The 12,262-nt window shown below is 42.4% G+C and overlaps 1 protein-coding gene across 6 annotated transcripts in view; it reads left to right on the top strand.

Annotated features, from left to right (window-relative positions):
• The first annotated feature begins 601 nt into the window (after positions 1-601).
• The window catches only part of FAM168A (family with sequence similarity 168 member A), a 224,506-nt gene continuing 212,845 nt past the window's right edge, over positions 602-12,262 (top strand). For 2 of the 6 annotated variants that reach the window (XM_058305928.1, XM_058305922.1), the window contains exon 1: positions 602-1,188. The gene's annotated coding sequence lies outside the window, so the exon portion shown is untranslated. The remainder of the gene's footprint in view (positions 1,189-12,262) is intronic. The other 4 variants (XM_058305926.1, XM_058305923.2, XM_058305925.2 and 1 more) reach the window with 4 other exon arrangements.

The raw sequence follows: 12,262 nt of genomic DNA, 5'->3' as shown, positions 1-12,262 counted from the left end.
CTGTGTGTATATTTCATAATTTAATCCTCCCATTGGTGGACATTAAGTCTCCACCACCCCCCCCCGTAATCAATAATCTCATATAACAACCTTGTCCAGTCATCTTTTCCAAATTGTTCTATTATCTTTTTAAGGTAAATCCTTAAAAGTAATGGCGCTGGGTCAAAAAAAAAAATTCCCTTTTTTGCATTTGGATCCAAATTGCGAAATCGTTGGCAGATTTGCCGGAGACCAGTGAGAAAGCTGAGGCATTAGTCCTGGTTTGTAAAGTAAACCAGGATGACAAGGAGAGTACAGGTGATCTAGCCCATCTAGGCCTGTCCTAGGGCGGCTGGCATATTCCTTCCCTTTTTCCTCTTTTTCACTTATTTTTCCTAACATGGAGGAAGAAATAAGAACTGCATCTCCCAGCATTTCGCAGGGGCCACACTTCTTGGGAACTGTAGTACCGGGTCTGAGAAAGGTCCGGAAAGCGGGCCCGAGGCTGCGGGGAATGCTGGGAAACGTAGTACGGCGAGAGGCCGTATTTTGTGTGTGTTTGTGCGTGGCTGTGCGCGTGTACGTGCGCGCGCGGGTGGGCAGGTCGCGGGAGCGGGGGAGCGGGGGGGTGGGGGGGGTGGGGGGGTGGGGGGGTGGGTGGGGTGGGGGTGGGGGAAGGGGGGTGCCGGCCGCCTGGAGATGCCGCTGCAGGACGACCTGACTTCCTTCGCTTGAGCATTGCGCATCCACCAAAGCCGCCGGCCGATGGCTGACTACCCTATTGTGCGTGACCAAGGAGGCTGCAGCGCCTCCGCCCCGGGCGCGCGGCAGCAGGTCCAGGCCGCGCGCGGGCTGAGCACGGCATGCCGGGAGTTGTAGTCCTAGCGCGCTGAGCCTGAAGGACGTGTCGCGGCGCCGCGCCCGCTCCTCCTTCCCCGCCCTTCTCGGCAGTCTCCCGCCCCCTCCCTCCGCCTCCTCCTCCCTCGCCCGCAGCCGAGCGTCCCCTCCCCCCACCCGTCGGGCTGCTCGGCGGCTACTGCAGAGGCTTCCGAGCTGAGTCGCTGAGGAGGAGGCTCCGGGTCCCTGCGCGCCATCCGCCACCCTACTGGACACCGGCGAGGGAACGAGAGCGTCGCCGCTGCAGCCGCCAGAAAAGACAAGGGCATCGCCGTCTCAGCCCCCGCCGTTCTCGCTTGCAGCCGCTCGCTGGTGAGGACACCCCCTCCCCCTTCCCCTGGTCCACTCGTCCGGAGCCTGGGCTGGTGGTACTGGGGAGAATGAGAGTGGGGGCTACAGAGCCCCCGGGCGGGTTGGGGGGAGGGGGTTGAGGTCGGGTTGAGGTGGCGGGCTGGCGGGGGAGACTTGTCTAGGAGCGGACTGGGGGTGGGGTGAGGGTGGGACCAAAGCGGGGTGGGGGGGGGGGGTGACAAGGGAGGGGGACTTCTAATGGGAATGCCCTGAGCTGGGACAGGAGGTACGGGGTAGAGGGTCGGATCCGGGGTAGAATTGGATGGCCTGGGGCGAGGTGAGAGATGAGACTGAAGTGGGGTGGCCTTTAATGGGGGAGGGGACTGATTGAAGGAGGTGGATTTGGGGTTGGCATGGAGAGTTGACAGCTTGGGATTCGAGCCGGGGTGGGAGGTAGGGAAATTATTTCAACAGAGAGTGGAATGTACAGGGTTGGGACGGACCCTGGGGGGTGTTAATTCAGGAGGGAAGCGGGGCCGACCTGGGTCAGGCTGATGGAAATGGTAGGAGCTGGGGCTGAGACACTTGGCATGGGTTGAGACCTGATCCTGAAGTGGGCATTTGCCATCAGAGGGTGGTGGAATTTGTTCAAATTTATGAACTAGCAGGGCTTGGGATAGAGCAGAGGGGATGGAATTTGAGGTTTTCCTGGGGTCGGCTGTTGGAAGTTGGAATAGGAGCACATAGGGTCCGTAGGACTTTCAAAAAGGGGAGTGTGATGGTGACCTGGCAGGAGGAGGGGAAATTGGAAATTAGGTCCAAAATGGACTGACAGGGTTTGACAATGGAGTGGGGCACACTGGGGTGGGATTTAGGGTGATCTTGGAACCGTTGGAAGGGGCACGAGGGCTCCTTAGTGCAGGGTCCAGGCAGAGGGCACAGAAGAAGAGGTGGGCTGAACTCACTGAAAGAATAGTGGCAGGTGTTGAGCACTTGTAGGATGGTATGTTGAAGACAATGTTCCTTGCCCAAGGTGGACGAGGGACTTTTGGAGAAGGAATGTCTGAGACAGGCTGGTAGAAGTGTGGTTGATGATGGTGAGGTGGCAAAGAGGAAATTTAAGGAGTTGGGAGACCTGGAGTTGTGGGTATAGATGGATCAGAGAAGATGGAGAGGGACAGTGAGTAATGCTGGGAAAAAGAGAACTGGATAATTCTGGAGAGGAAGGTTTGAGATGGCCTCCAAGAGACACAAGAGTGTTAGGAGTTGGAACAATTAAATGGACATCTTTGGTGGCTGTGGTTGGACAAGGGGACATATTAGAGGTTTGTTAGAGGGGACTTTGCAGGGAAAAGAAGATGCATTATAAAGACTCTTTCCGAGAGGACCTCTTAAATGATAATTTCTTCTTTTTGTTTGTTTTATTTATATTAGTGTTATATTTGGAAGTAGAGGCAACCCAGAGGATCAAGTTGAGAGGCATTTCTTTTAGGTTAGAATTAAGGAAGGGGGTTGTTTTCTTTCTCTTATTCATGTATAACAAAAAGAAAGTTGCGGGGGAAAAAACGCACTCCCAAACTCAAGGTTGGGTAAAGATGAAAATGGAGTGTGATCGTTGTCTTTCTGTCTGATGTCTCTGCCTTCTTTTTTCCCCTCCCCCCTGGTGCATTTAAATACTAGTCCTGGAATTTGGAATTTAAATAGACTTAATGAGATTGAGGTTGTTAAGGGAGTATTCCTTGGTTGGGAACTAATGAATGAGACTGAAAAATATGAGGTTGGATTTATTTTCTAGTCAAACAGTGTGCATATGTGGAAAGAAAGAGCTTAGACCTTTTTTTTCCTCCTCTTAAAATTGATTGCTTGAAGACTCCATTTATTGGTGTCCTGGTTTGCAAGGCAATTAGGCCCATCATTGAATTGTGGGCTAATAATCCTGAGATGAGTCTTGGCACCACTCCTTTATGTAAACAGAGAGAAGACAGGAAATATGGAAATGTCATAAATATTCATTGATGAGGTGGTTTGGTAGTGATGGAGTTTTTCATTTGATTTTCTTTTGCCATTGCTTGATAAGATTTAAAATAATTGGCCTGTATTTCTATAGATTGAGTTTTCTCCTGAAAGAATTCAGGTGATCAGAATTTTGTCAGATGTAGATAAATAAGCATAGAGTCATTTTTATTTTATTTTTGGGGGGATGGTGTTGGTGTAGGCATATTGCATTAACTACAGAAACAGTATCTCCATCTATTCATCAGAAATTTGGTTTAAAGCTTAGTGATATGTTCATTCTCATGGCAGAATGGCTATGATGGAAGGTGGAGGGGGGTAGGAATGGAGGAAACATCTTGTAAAACATTTTTTTAAATTATTATTTTTTAATGTATTTTTTGTTTATTTTTAAAAGATACTTAGATTACATAAAAGAAATAAGGGATTCCCATATGCCCCACTGCCCACACCTCCCACTTTTCCCCACATTAATAACTTCTTTCATTAGTGTGGTACATTCATTGCAATTGATGAATATATTATGGAGCATTGACACTAAGCGTGGATTATAGTTTACATTGTAGTTTACACGCTCTCCCACTTAATTCTCTAGGTTATGGCATGATATATTATGGCCTGTATCTGTCATTGCAGTGTCATTCAGGTCAATTCCAAGTCCTGAAAATGCCCCCATATTATACCTCTCTTTCCCTCTCCCTGACTTCAGCACCTTCAGTAACCACTGGAGGAAACATCTTTAGAGAAACAGTTTTTCAGCCTTAATCATATTAACTGCAATATGTTAAACATGAAGTTGGTTGTTGTTTAGAGCTCAGACTAAGGAAAAATGGGGAAGGATTTAAAGAGGATAAAATCACTAATTGGATCAAAATAACTTTTTTTGTTCAAGCTTCAGAATTCAGCAAACAAACAAACAATTTTCCCTGGCTTTTACAGTTGAGCACATAAAAATATCCAATACTTAGAATTGTTTTTTTATTTGGCTCCAAAATGGGCAGAATGATGGAATGTTAGGCTTACCTTTGGAATTGAAAGTGTTTTGTTATGAAGAAGCTTTCTGTATTACAATAAAAAATCAAGTTTGAGCAGTTACCTGTAATTCGATGAGTGTAATCTAACTAATGCAAGCAATTTTGCTATTAACTACTTTGGGGTCTAGACACTGCTTTTGTGGATCTGCAGGCTTGATCTAGAGGTGGGTGAAAGCTCAAAATGAAACGTAATCATCTAGGAAAAATGTTTTGGTGGATTTTTTTTACATTTTAGAGCTGTGGTCACTTGTACAATAGAAATGTATATAATTAGTATCTTTACCTCATCTGATCCACCAGATAAATCTGGTGAGGAGGGGAGAGCAAGTAGAGTAGATAGGTGTCCTGGTAGAATGAATGGCTCATGATTTTAGGAATAAAAAGTCCTAGGTTTAAATCCCAGCTCCACTGCTTAATAACTGAGTGATTTCAGTAAAGTCATTAAAAACCTTTCCTACTTCACAAAGCTGTCAAGAGGAACTTATCAGCTCAAGTATATGAAACCACTTTAGGTCCTGAAAACACTGTTCATATATGGAATATTCGTTCAATGTTTCTTTATTTCATGTCTGCTAAGTGCCAGGGGAAATGAAAGTGAACAACAGTAATAACAAAAAAACAGTTTTCAAGGAGCTTTCAGTGTCGTAGGAGAGAGAGACAATTTAAATATAGTGTGAGGGAAGTGGACTTGGCCCAGTGGTTAGGGCGTCCGTCTACCACATGGGAGGTCCGCGGTTCAAACCCCCGGCCTCCTTGACCCGTGTGCAGCTGGCCCATGCGCAGTGCTCGCGCGCGCAAGGAGTGCGACCCCATGCAGGGGTGTCCTCGCATAGGGAAGCCCCACGCGCAAGGAGTGCGCTCTGTAAGGAGAGCTGCCCAGCGTGAAAGAAAGTGCAGCCTGCCCAGGAATGGAGCGGCACACACGGAGAGCTGACGCAGCAAGATGACGCAACAAAAAAAAGAAATACAGATTCCCGTGCCGCTGACAACAACTGAAGCAGACAAAAACAAGAACACGCAAATGGACACAGAGAACAGACAAGTGGGGTGGGGCGGAGTGGAGAGAAATAAGTAAAATAAATCTTTAAAAAAATCCATGTGTATAGTGTGAGAAGTGAGGCAAAAATAATGTGGTTAAGAGTATGGGTTTAAAAAAAAAAAAAAAAGAGTATGGGTTTAAAGTCTATCCACCACTTATTACTACTTGTATGACCTTGGGCAAAATTGTCTTATCTGTTAAATGGGAATAATAGAACTAATCTCATAGGGTTGTTTTGAGGATTAAGCAAAATAATCCATTAAAGCATTTAACACAGTGTATGTTACAGAGTACACACTGTTAAAAATGTTGGTTTGTTGCCATTAGTTTTAGGGATGTATGCAGAGACTAGAATGTTAAGAGCCAGGTGAGCCTTAGCAATGAGTTCTTAGTGTTATGATGTTTTACTATTAATTTTTCTATTATTTATTAAGGAGGTATTTTGTGTTATTATGATCTCACAGTTATCTGCATATTTGCTTGTTTGTGCTTTAGTATAGGAACTTTAAACAGTGAAGGATGAGACAAATGTTAGCTCTTAGTTTCCTCTCTATAAAATGAGAAGAAAAATTATACTCTGAAAGATTAAATAGGTTGCTGAAGGTTACACGGTCAGGAAGTGAAAGAGTCTGGGTTGTATCCCAGAAATTCCGATTCTTCAATTCTGTTTATATCTTCTTTTTAAATAGGGAAATAAGCCTTATATATAAAAATATGCATATAACAAAGATCTGCAATTTAAATTATAATAACAAATTGAAGCCCAGCGTACTCACTACCCAGTTTAACAAAAAGGATTACTGATACCTTTGAAGTCTATTTTGAGGTCCTTTCTGGTAAACCTCCCTCCTTCCCTGTCCCTCAGAGGTAAACAACTACTTTCCTGAATTTTATGTGAATCACTCCCTTGCTTTTCTTTATATTTTTACCAAGCAGGTGCATATCTCTTAAGCAATGTACGTTTTAAATTTGCAACTATATAAATGAAATCATAGTGTAGGTATTCTTCTGTGACTTGCTTTTTTCATGCTTATTTATTTCACTTTTTCATGTTACCTTATTAAAAGACTTTTATTTTTTCTATCATTAAAATAAGATATGTGCATGTTAGAAATTGGAAAATACAAAAAAAGTAAAAGGAAGTAAAAAATTATTGTTTATATCTCATTATCCAGTAGCATTTTATGTTAATGTATTTATGATATACTAAAGGATATGAGTAGTCCAGGTAGCAAGAAGAAACCAGTTTGTACTTATGGATGACCACATTACCCAATGTGGATCAATCATACTTGGAAATAGGAGTGGGAAGGGGACAGTAGCAGCTTTTCTGAGCTCTGGAAGAGCACAATTTTGGAGCGTTTTTCTCATTGGCAGGAGTTCCTTGTATGCTGGATACTAATTCTTGGCTATACTGGCTTGGGACTTCATGTCATGTTTTGGCAAATCCTTTAACACTTTTTGGTCAGGATTTTTGTGCATCTTTCCCTTTGCAGAAAGGCAGCCTAGTACATTGGTCTTTGTTTGATTGTACAGGAAGGTCTGTCATCTCATGTACAGAGGGAAATTGAGACATCTCTCAGAAGCTCAGCAACTTAGACTTCAAGAATTTTCTGTCCAACGGCTTGAAATTCAAATTCATTAATAATCTGTTTGTGCTTCAGTTTACTTTTTAGTAAAATGGGGTGCAAGTGAGATAACAAATGTGAAATGCTTTTTAAACTGTGAAGGGTTGAATAAGTTTTTCTTTTTAAATCCTAATTTATGAAACTGAAATCAGGGCACTGCAAAAAGAGGCAAAAACCTTGTCATATTTGATTTGTTGCCTTTCTGAAGAGGTCTTTCAGTGGAGAGGAGGGAATACATGAAGATTCTCCCTTGAAACTTGAAAATTGTTGGATATGGAGGGTTGGGGAAGGTGTTAGAGCATTTTCTCCTAGTGAATTTATGGGACCCAGATACGCATTTACTGTTTTGACTAGGTCAGATGAAACAGTTGAGTCTTTATTGAAGTGGAGAGTGCAGTATGAACTGCTGTTTATTAGCCTGACAAAAACAGTCATTTCCCTCCTAGTTTTTTTTACTTGTAACTTATTACAGAGACAGTGATAGAGTGAGAAGTATTATTTGTACATAACATAAAAGGGTGATAATATGGCACTGTTGGGTTGATGTGAGGATTAAGTGAAATATGAAGGGCAAAGTACTGAAACACTAACTGGCACATATGGAATTGGTGCTTACTATGGTAGTGCTTACTATTATTATTTTAATTTTAATTTTACTTGTGAATAGTTTAAATCCAGTTTCCTCCAGGGCTATGTATCTCCTCACTCAATTTACATTTAGAATGTAAATTTCATTTTAATATTCTCTTAAGTAAAGCATAACAAAGAATGCTTTATCTGTCTATATCTATAACTGCAACATATCCAAAGCCAAGAAACTAGTAGTCTTGTGCATGACAGATGTGTACAGGACATCTGTTTAAAAATGTCTTGAGTGATTATTAGATGGCAGGCACTATGCTGGGAATAAGGGATATGAAAGTTAAAATTCTCTGCTCTTAAGGACCTTACATTCTAGTGGGGAAACAAGCATGTCATAATGGTATGGAAAAGAGGCATGATCTGCATGAGGGAGCAGGGAAAGAGAGGTGCTTAGGGAAGTTAATGCTTGAGCAGAGACCTGAAAGATAGGTAAAAAATGGTTCATGATGTCGGCAGCAGGATTCATCATAATTGTTCTAGCAGGACTTAGTTTGTACCTCTTTTTAAGGTCTTTCTAGCATGTGGGTACTGTAAATCCAAATAAGCTATTCCTCAAACTTGTCATACTGGCATGCTCCTTTTCTTTCCATATGCTTTGCCTTTTACCTGGAAAGCCATCTCCCCGCTGAGTTCTTTCAGCCTTACTTTATCCATTGGATGACCTGGACTAATGAACGTATTTCATGGTTTTTGCTTTTCCCAGTTTGTAGCTAAGCAGGAAGAGATTTTTGAAGCTGTTGACACTACCTGATATTTAAGAAGAGGTCTTTATTGTTTTCTACCTTCCCAGTAAATGTTGATATTCTTAGGGTTAGCGTCTTGGCTTACTGGACTTTTCTAGATTCTTTCTTTGAACAGTCTTGCCTATTCCATTTTATTAATATTTTTTTGAGGTGCTGGGGGCCAGAGATTGAACCCAGGACCTTGTATGTGGGAAGCTGGTGTTTAACCACTGAGGTACTTTGGCTTCCTTGAGTTGTATTTTTTTTTTTTTTTTTTTTTTTGCTTTTTTCATGAGGCACTGAGAACTGAACCTGGGACCTCCTGTGTGTGAGGTGGGTGCTCATTGGTCTCCATTGGCTTTAACTGCCACCCACCTATCTGCTGATTACTCTAATCTCTGTCTGGAGCTCAGGCTCTCTCTGGAGCTCCAGACATGTGTATCTCACTGGCTACTGGCTACCTATATCCATTCCAGTGATCCTCAAATTCAGTATGTCTAGGATATAACTTACTTTCCCCATCTACTTCTGACTGCACCCTTTCTGCATCCCCTTCTACACAAAAAGTTAAATCATCTCTTCCTTTAGTTTTATCCTAACTGAAAGGAGCTATTATCCATCTAATCATTCAAGATATGATTTTTTGTCATTAATCTGTTCTTCTCCCTTATTTCTCATAGCCAAACATCAAATCCTTCTAAATATTTCTAGAAATCAACCCCCCTTTCCTACTACTACTACCTTAGTTCAGGTCCTAATCACATATGGACCAATTGTGGTAACCTAACTAGTCTGTTGTTCTTCTATCTTGTAAAGCATTTTCCACCCAGCAGCCAGTACATCTACCCAGCAGGTGCATATGTCCATGTCATTCCTCTGCTTAACCTTTGACTGTAAAGTCCAGGGTCTTTAGCATGACATATTAGATCTTCCATGACCTGTCCCTATGTATTTTTCTTGCCTGTTCTCCCCTCACTGATAATATCGAACGGCATGTAGTTTGTACAGATGTATTTCAGTTTCATATTTTTGCTCATGCTGTTTCTCCTTTTATTTATCCTTTTGGGTTAGGTTCATCTCCCCCAAGAAACCTTTCAGAACCCCTATGTGCCCCATTTCGTGCCCTGGGATCATCTAATGTATACTTTTGTCCCAGTGTAGAACTTGTCCTGTTTTAGGACAAGTTCCTCCCCTTAACGTAAATTTCTTGAGGGCAGGGATTAGTCATCTTTATTAAGACTTAGTTTCTGGGAAGTGGACTTGGCCCAATGGATAAGGCATCTGTCTACCTCATGAGAGGTCCACTGTTCAAACCCAGGGCCTCCTTGACCCGTGTGGAGCTGGCCTGTGCAGTGCTGATGTGTGCAAGGAGTGCCAGTGCCACGCAGGGGCGTCCCCCGCGTAGGGGAGCCCCACGCTCAAGGAGTGCGCCCCGTAAGGGGAGCTGCCCAGCATGAAAGAAAGTGCAGCCTGCCCAGGAATGGCGCTGCACATACCGAAAGCTGACACAGCAAGATGATACAACAAAAAGAAACACTGATTCCCGGTGCTGCTGATAAGGATAGTAGCGGTCACAGAAGAACACACAGCGAATGGACACAGAGAACAGACAACTGGGGAAGGGGGACGGGGAGAGAAATGAAAAAAAAAAAGAGACTTAGTTCCTGGTGGGTGCCTTGCAAATTGTGCATTTTTAGTTGTGTGTGTGTGTGTGTGTTTTAAATATTAAACTTTTAATTTTGAAATACTTGGAAACTTACAGAACAGTTACAAAAACAGTACAACCCCTATATACTGAAAACTCCAAGATATCCCTATTCTCCAGTTATCCAGAGCCACCAATTTTAACATTTTTGCTGCCTTTGCAAAAGCATCACTCTACTGATTCATCACTCTATCAGTCCATCTATCTGTCTCTCCATCTATCAGTCCATTTTCTTAACACTTGAATGTAGGTTGTATGCATCATTCTCCTTGAACACTTAAAGACTGCCATGTGTATCTCCTAAAAACAAGGATATTCACTTATGTATTCATCTTTTTTTAAATTTTAATTTATTTTGTTTTTAAAAAAAATTATTTATTTCTTCCCACCCCCTCATTGTTTGCATTTGTTGTGTCTGTTCATCTTCCTTGTTTCTTTAGGAGGCACTAGTAACTGAATCCGGGATCTCTGATGTGGGAGGGAGGCGCCTAATCGCTTGAGCCACCTCCGTTCCCTGCTTTGTTGTCTCTCATTATGTTTTTCTTCTTTTGTCTCCTATTATGTCATTTTGTTGTGTCAGCTTGCTGCGCCTGCCCATCACATCATCTTGCTGTCTTGTTCATCTTCTTTTAGGATGCATGGGAAACCTCTGCTTGCTGCTTTTGTTGTGTGTCTCATTATATTTTCCCTCGTGTCTCTTGTTGCATCATCTTTTTATGTCAGCTTGCTGTGCCTGCTGTCGCACCAGCTCGCTGTCTTCTTTAGGAGGCACTGGGAACTGAAGCAGGGACCTCCTGTGTAGTAGGTGGGAGCTCAGTTGCTTGAGCCACATCCGCTTTCCCATGTATCTATCTTAAGTGTAGTAATTAAAGCTCAAGAAAACTAATATTGATATAAAACATATAGGCTATATTCCACTTTTTTGCATGTGTCCCAGTAATGTCCTTTAAAAAATTTTTTTTTAATTTTTAAAATCTGACGAATTCTTTTATTTTATTATTTTTTAAAAATTTTGCCCTCCCCCCGAGATGACTCCCTTGTCTGTCTTCTTATTTTCTGCTGGTCTTCTTTAGGAGGCACCAGGAACAGAACCCAGGACCTCCCATGTGGGAGGCAAGTGCCCAGTGCCACTTCTGCTTCCTGCTGGTTGCATTGTCTGCTTGTTGTCTGCTTGTTGTCTGCTCGTCTTCTTTAGGAGGCACTGGGAACCAAACCGGGATCTCCCATAGGAGGCAGGTGCCCAACTGCTTGAGACATATCTGCTCACCCCAGTAATGCCTTTTTTTTTTTTTTTAAGATTTATTTTATTTATTTATTCCCCTCCTTGTGTTTGCACTTGCTGTCTGCTCATTTTCTCTTTAGGAGATACCAGGAACTGAACCTGGGACCTCCCATGTGACAGAGAGGTGCTCAGTTGTTTGAGCCACCTCAGCTCCCTGGTTTGTTGTGTCTCTCATTGTCTTTCTTCCTTGGGTCTCTTTGTTGCATCATCTTGTTTTGTCATCTTGTTGCATCATCTTGCTGTGCCTGCCCATCATGCCATCTTGCTTTCTCCAGGAGGCACTGGGAACCGAACCCGAGACCTCCCATGTGGTAGGCTGGAGCTCAATCATTTGACTCACATCTGCTTACCAGTAATGTCATTTTGAGCTTTCTTTCCTCCCTTGATATTTCCAGTTCAGGATCATGTATTACACTTAATTGTCATAGTCTCTTTAGTTGCTCTTTTTTTTTTTTTTTAATTGTTGGCACATATGTGCAACATAAACTTTCCCGTTGCAACTACTCTCAAAATACCATTTAGTGAGATAAATTGCATTCTCTATGTTGCAGTACCCTTACCACCTTTGATTATAAAAACTTTCCCATCTCACAAACAGAAATCTTGTCCCTATTTTGCATTAACTCTCCATTCTCCTCCCTACCCCACACCTGGCATAGTCTCTGATATTTTCTATAAGCTTGCATAGTCTCTGATATTGTCTTTGTGATGACCATGGAGCTTAACTTAACATCTGTAACAGTCTGGTTTGTTTTGATGCCAACATAACTTCAACATTATATACAAACTACTTTCTTATACCTTTCCATCTCCCTTCCTTTGAGTATTTCTCATAACAAATTACATATTTATACATCATGAGTCCAAAACCACTGATTTATCATTACGTTTTATGCATTTGCTTTTTAGATCTTGTGGAAAGTAAAAAGTGGAGTTACAAACCAAAAATACAATAGTACTGGCATTTATATTTATCCCTGTCATTATTACCAGATCTTTATTTCTTCATGTGACATCAATCTGTTGCCTT

Source organism: Dasypus novemcinctus, chromosome 10 (genome assembly GCF_030445035.2).
Source record: "Dasypus novemcinctus isolate mDasNov1 chromosome 10, mDasNov1.1.hap2, whole genome shotgun sequence".
Lineage (NCBI taxonomy): Eukaryota > Metazoa > Chordata > Mammalia > Cingulata > Dasypodidae > Dasypus > Dasypus novemcinctus.
The sequence above is the reverse complement of the archived record's forward strand: the minus strand, read 5'-3'. Positions and strand labels throughout refer to the sequence as shown.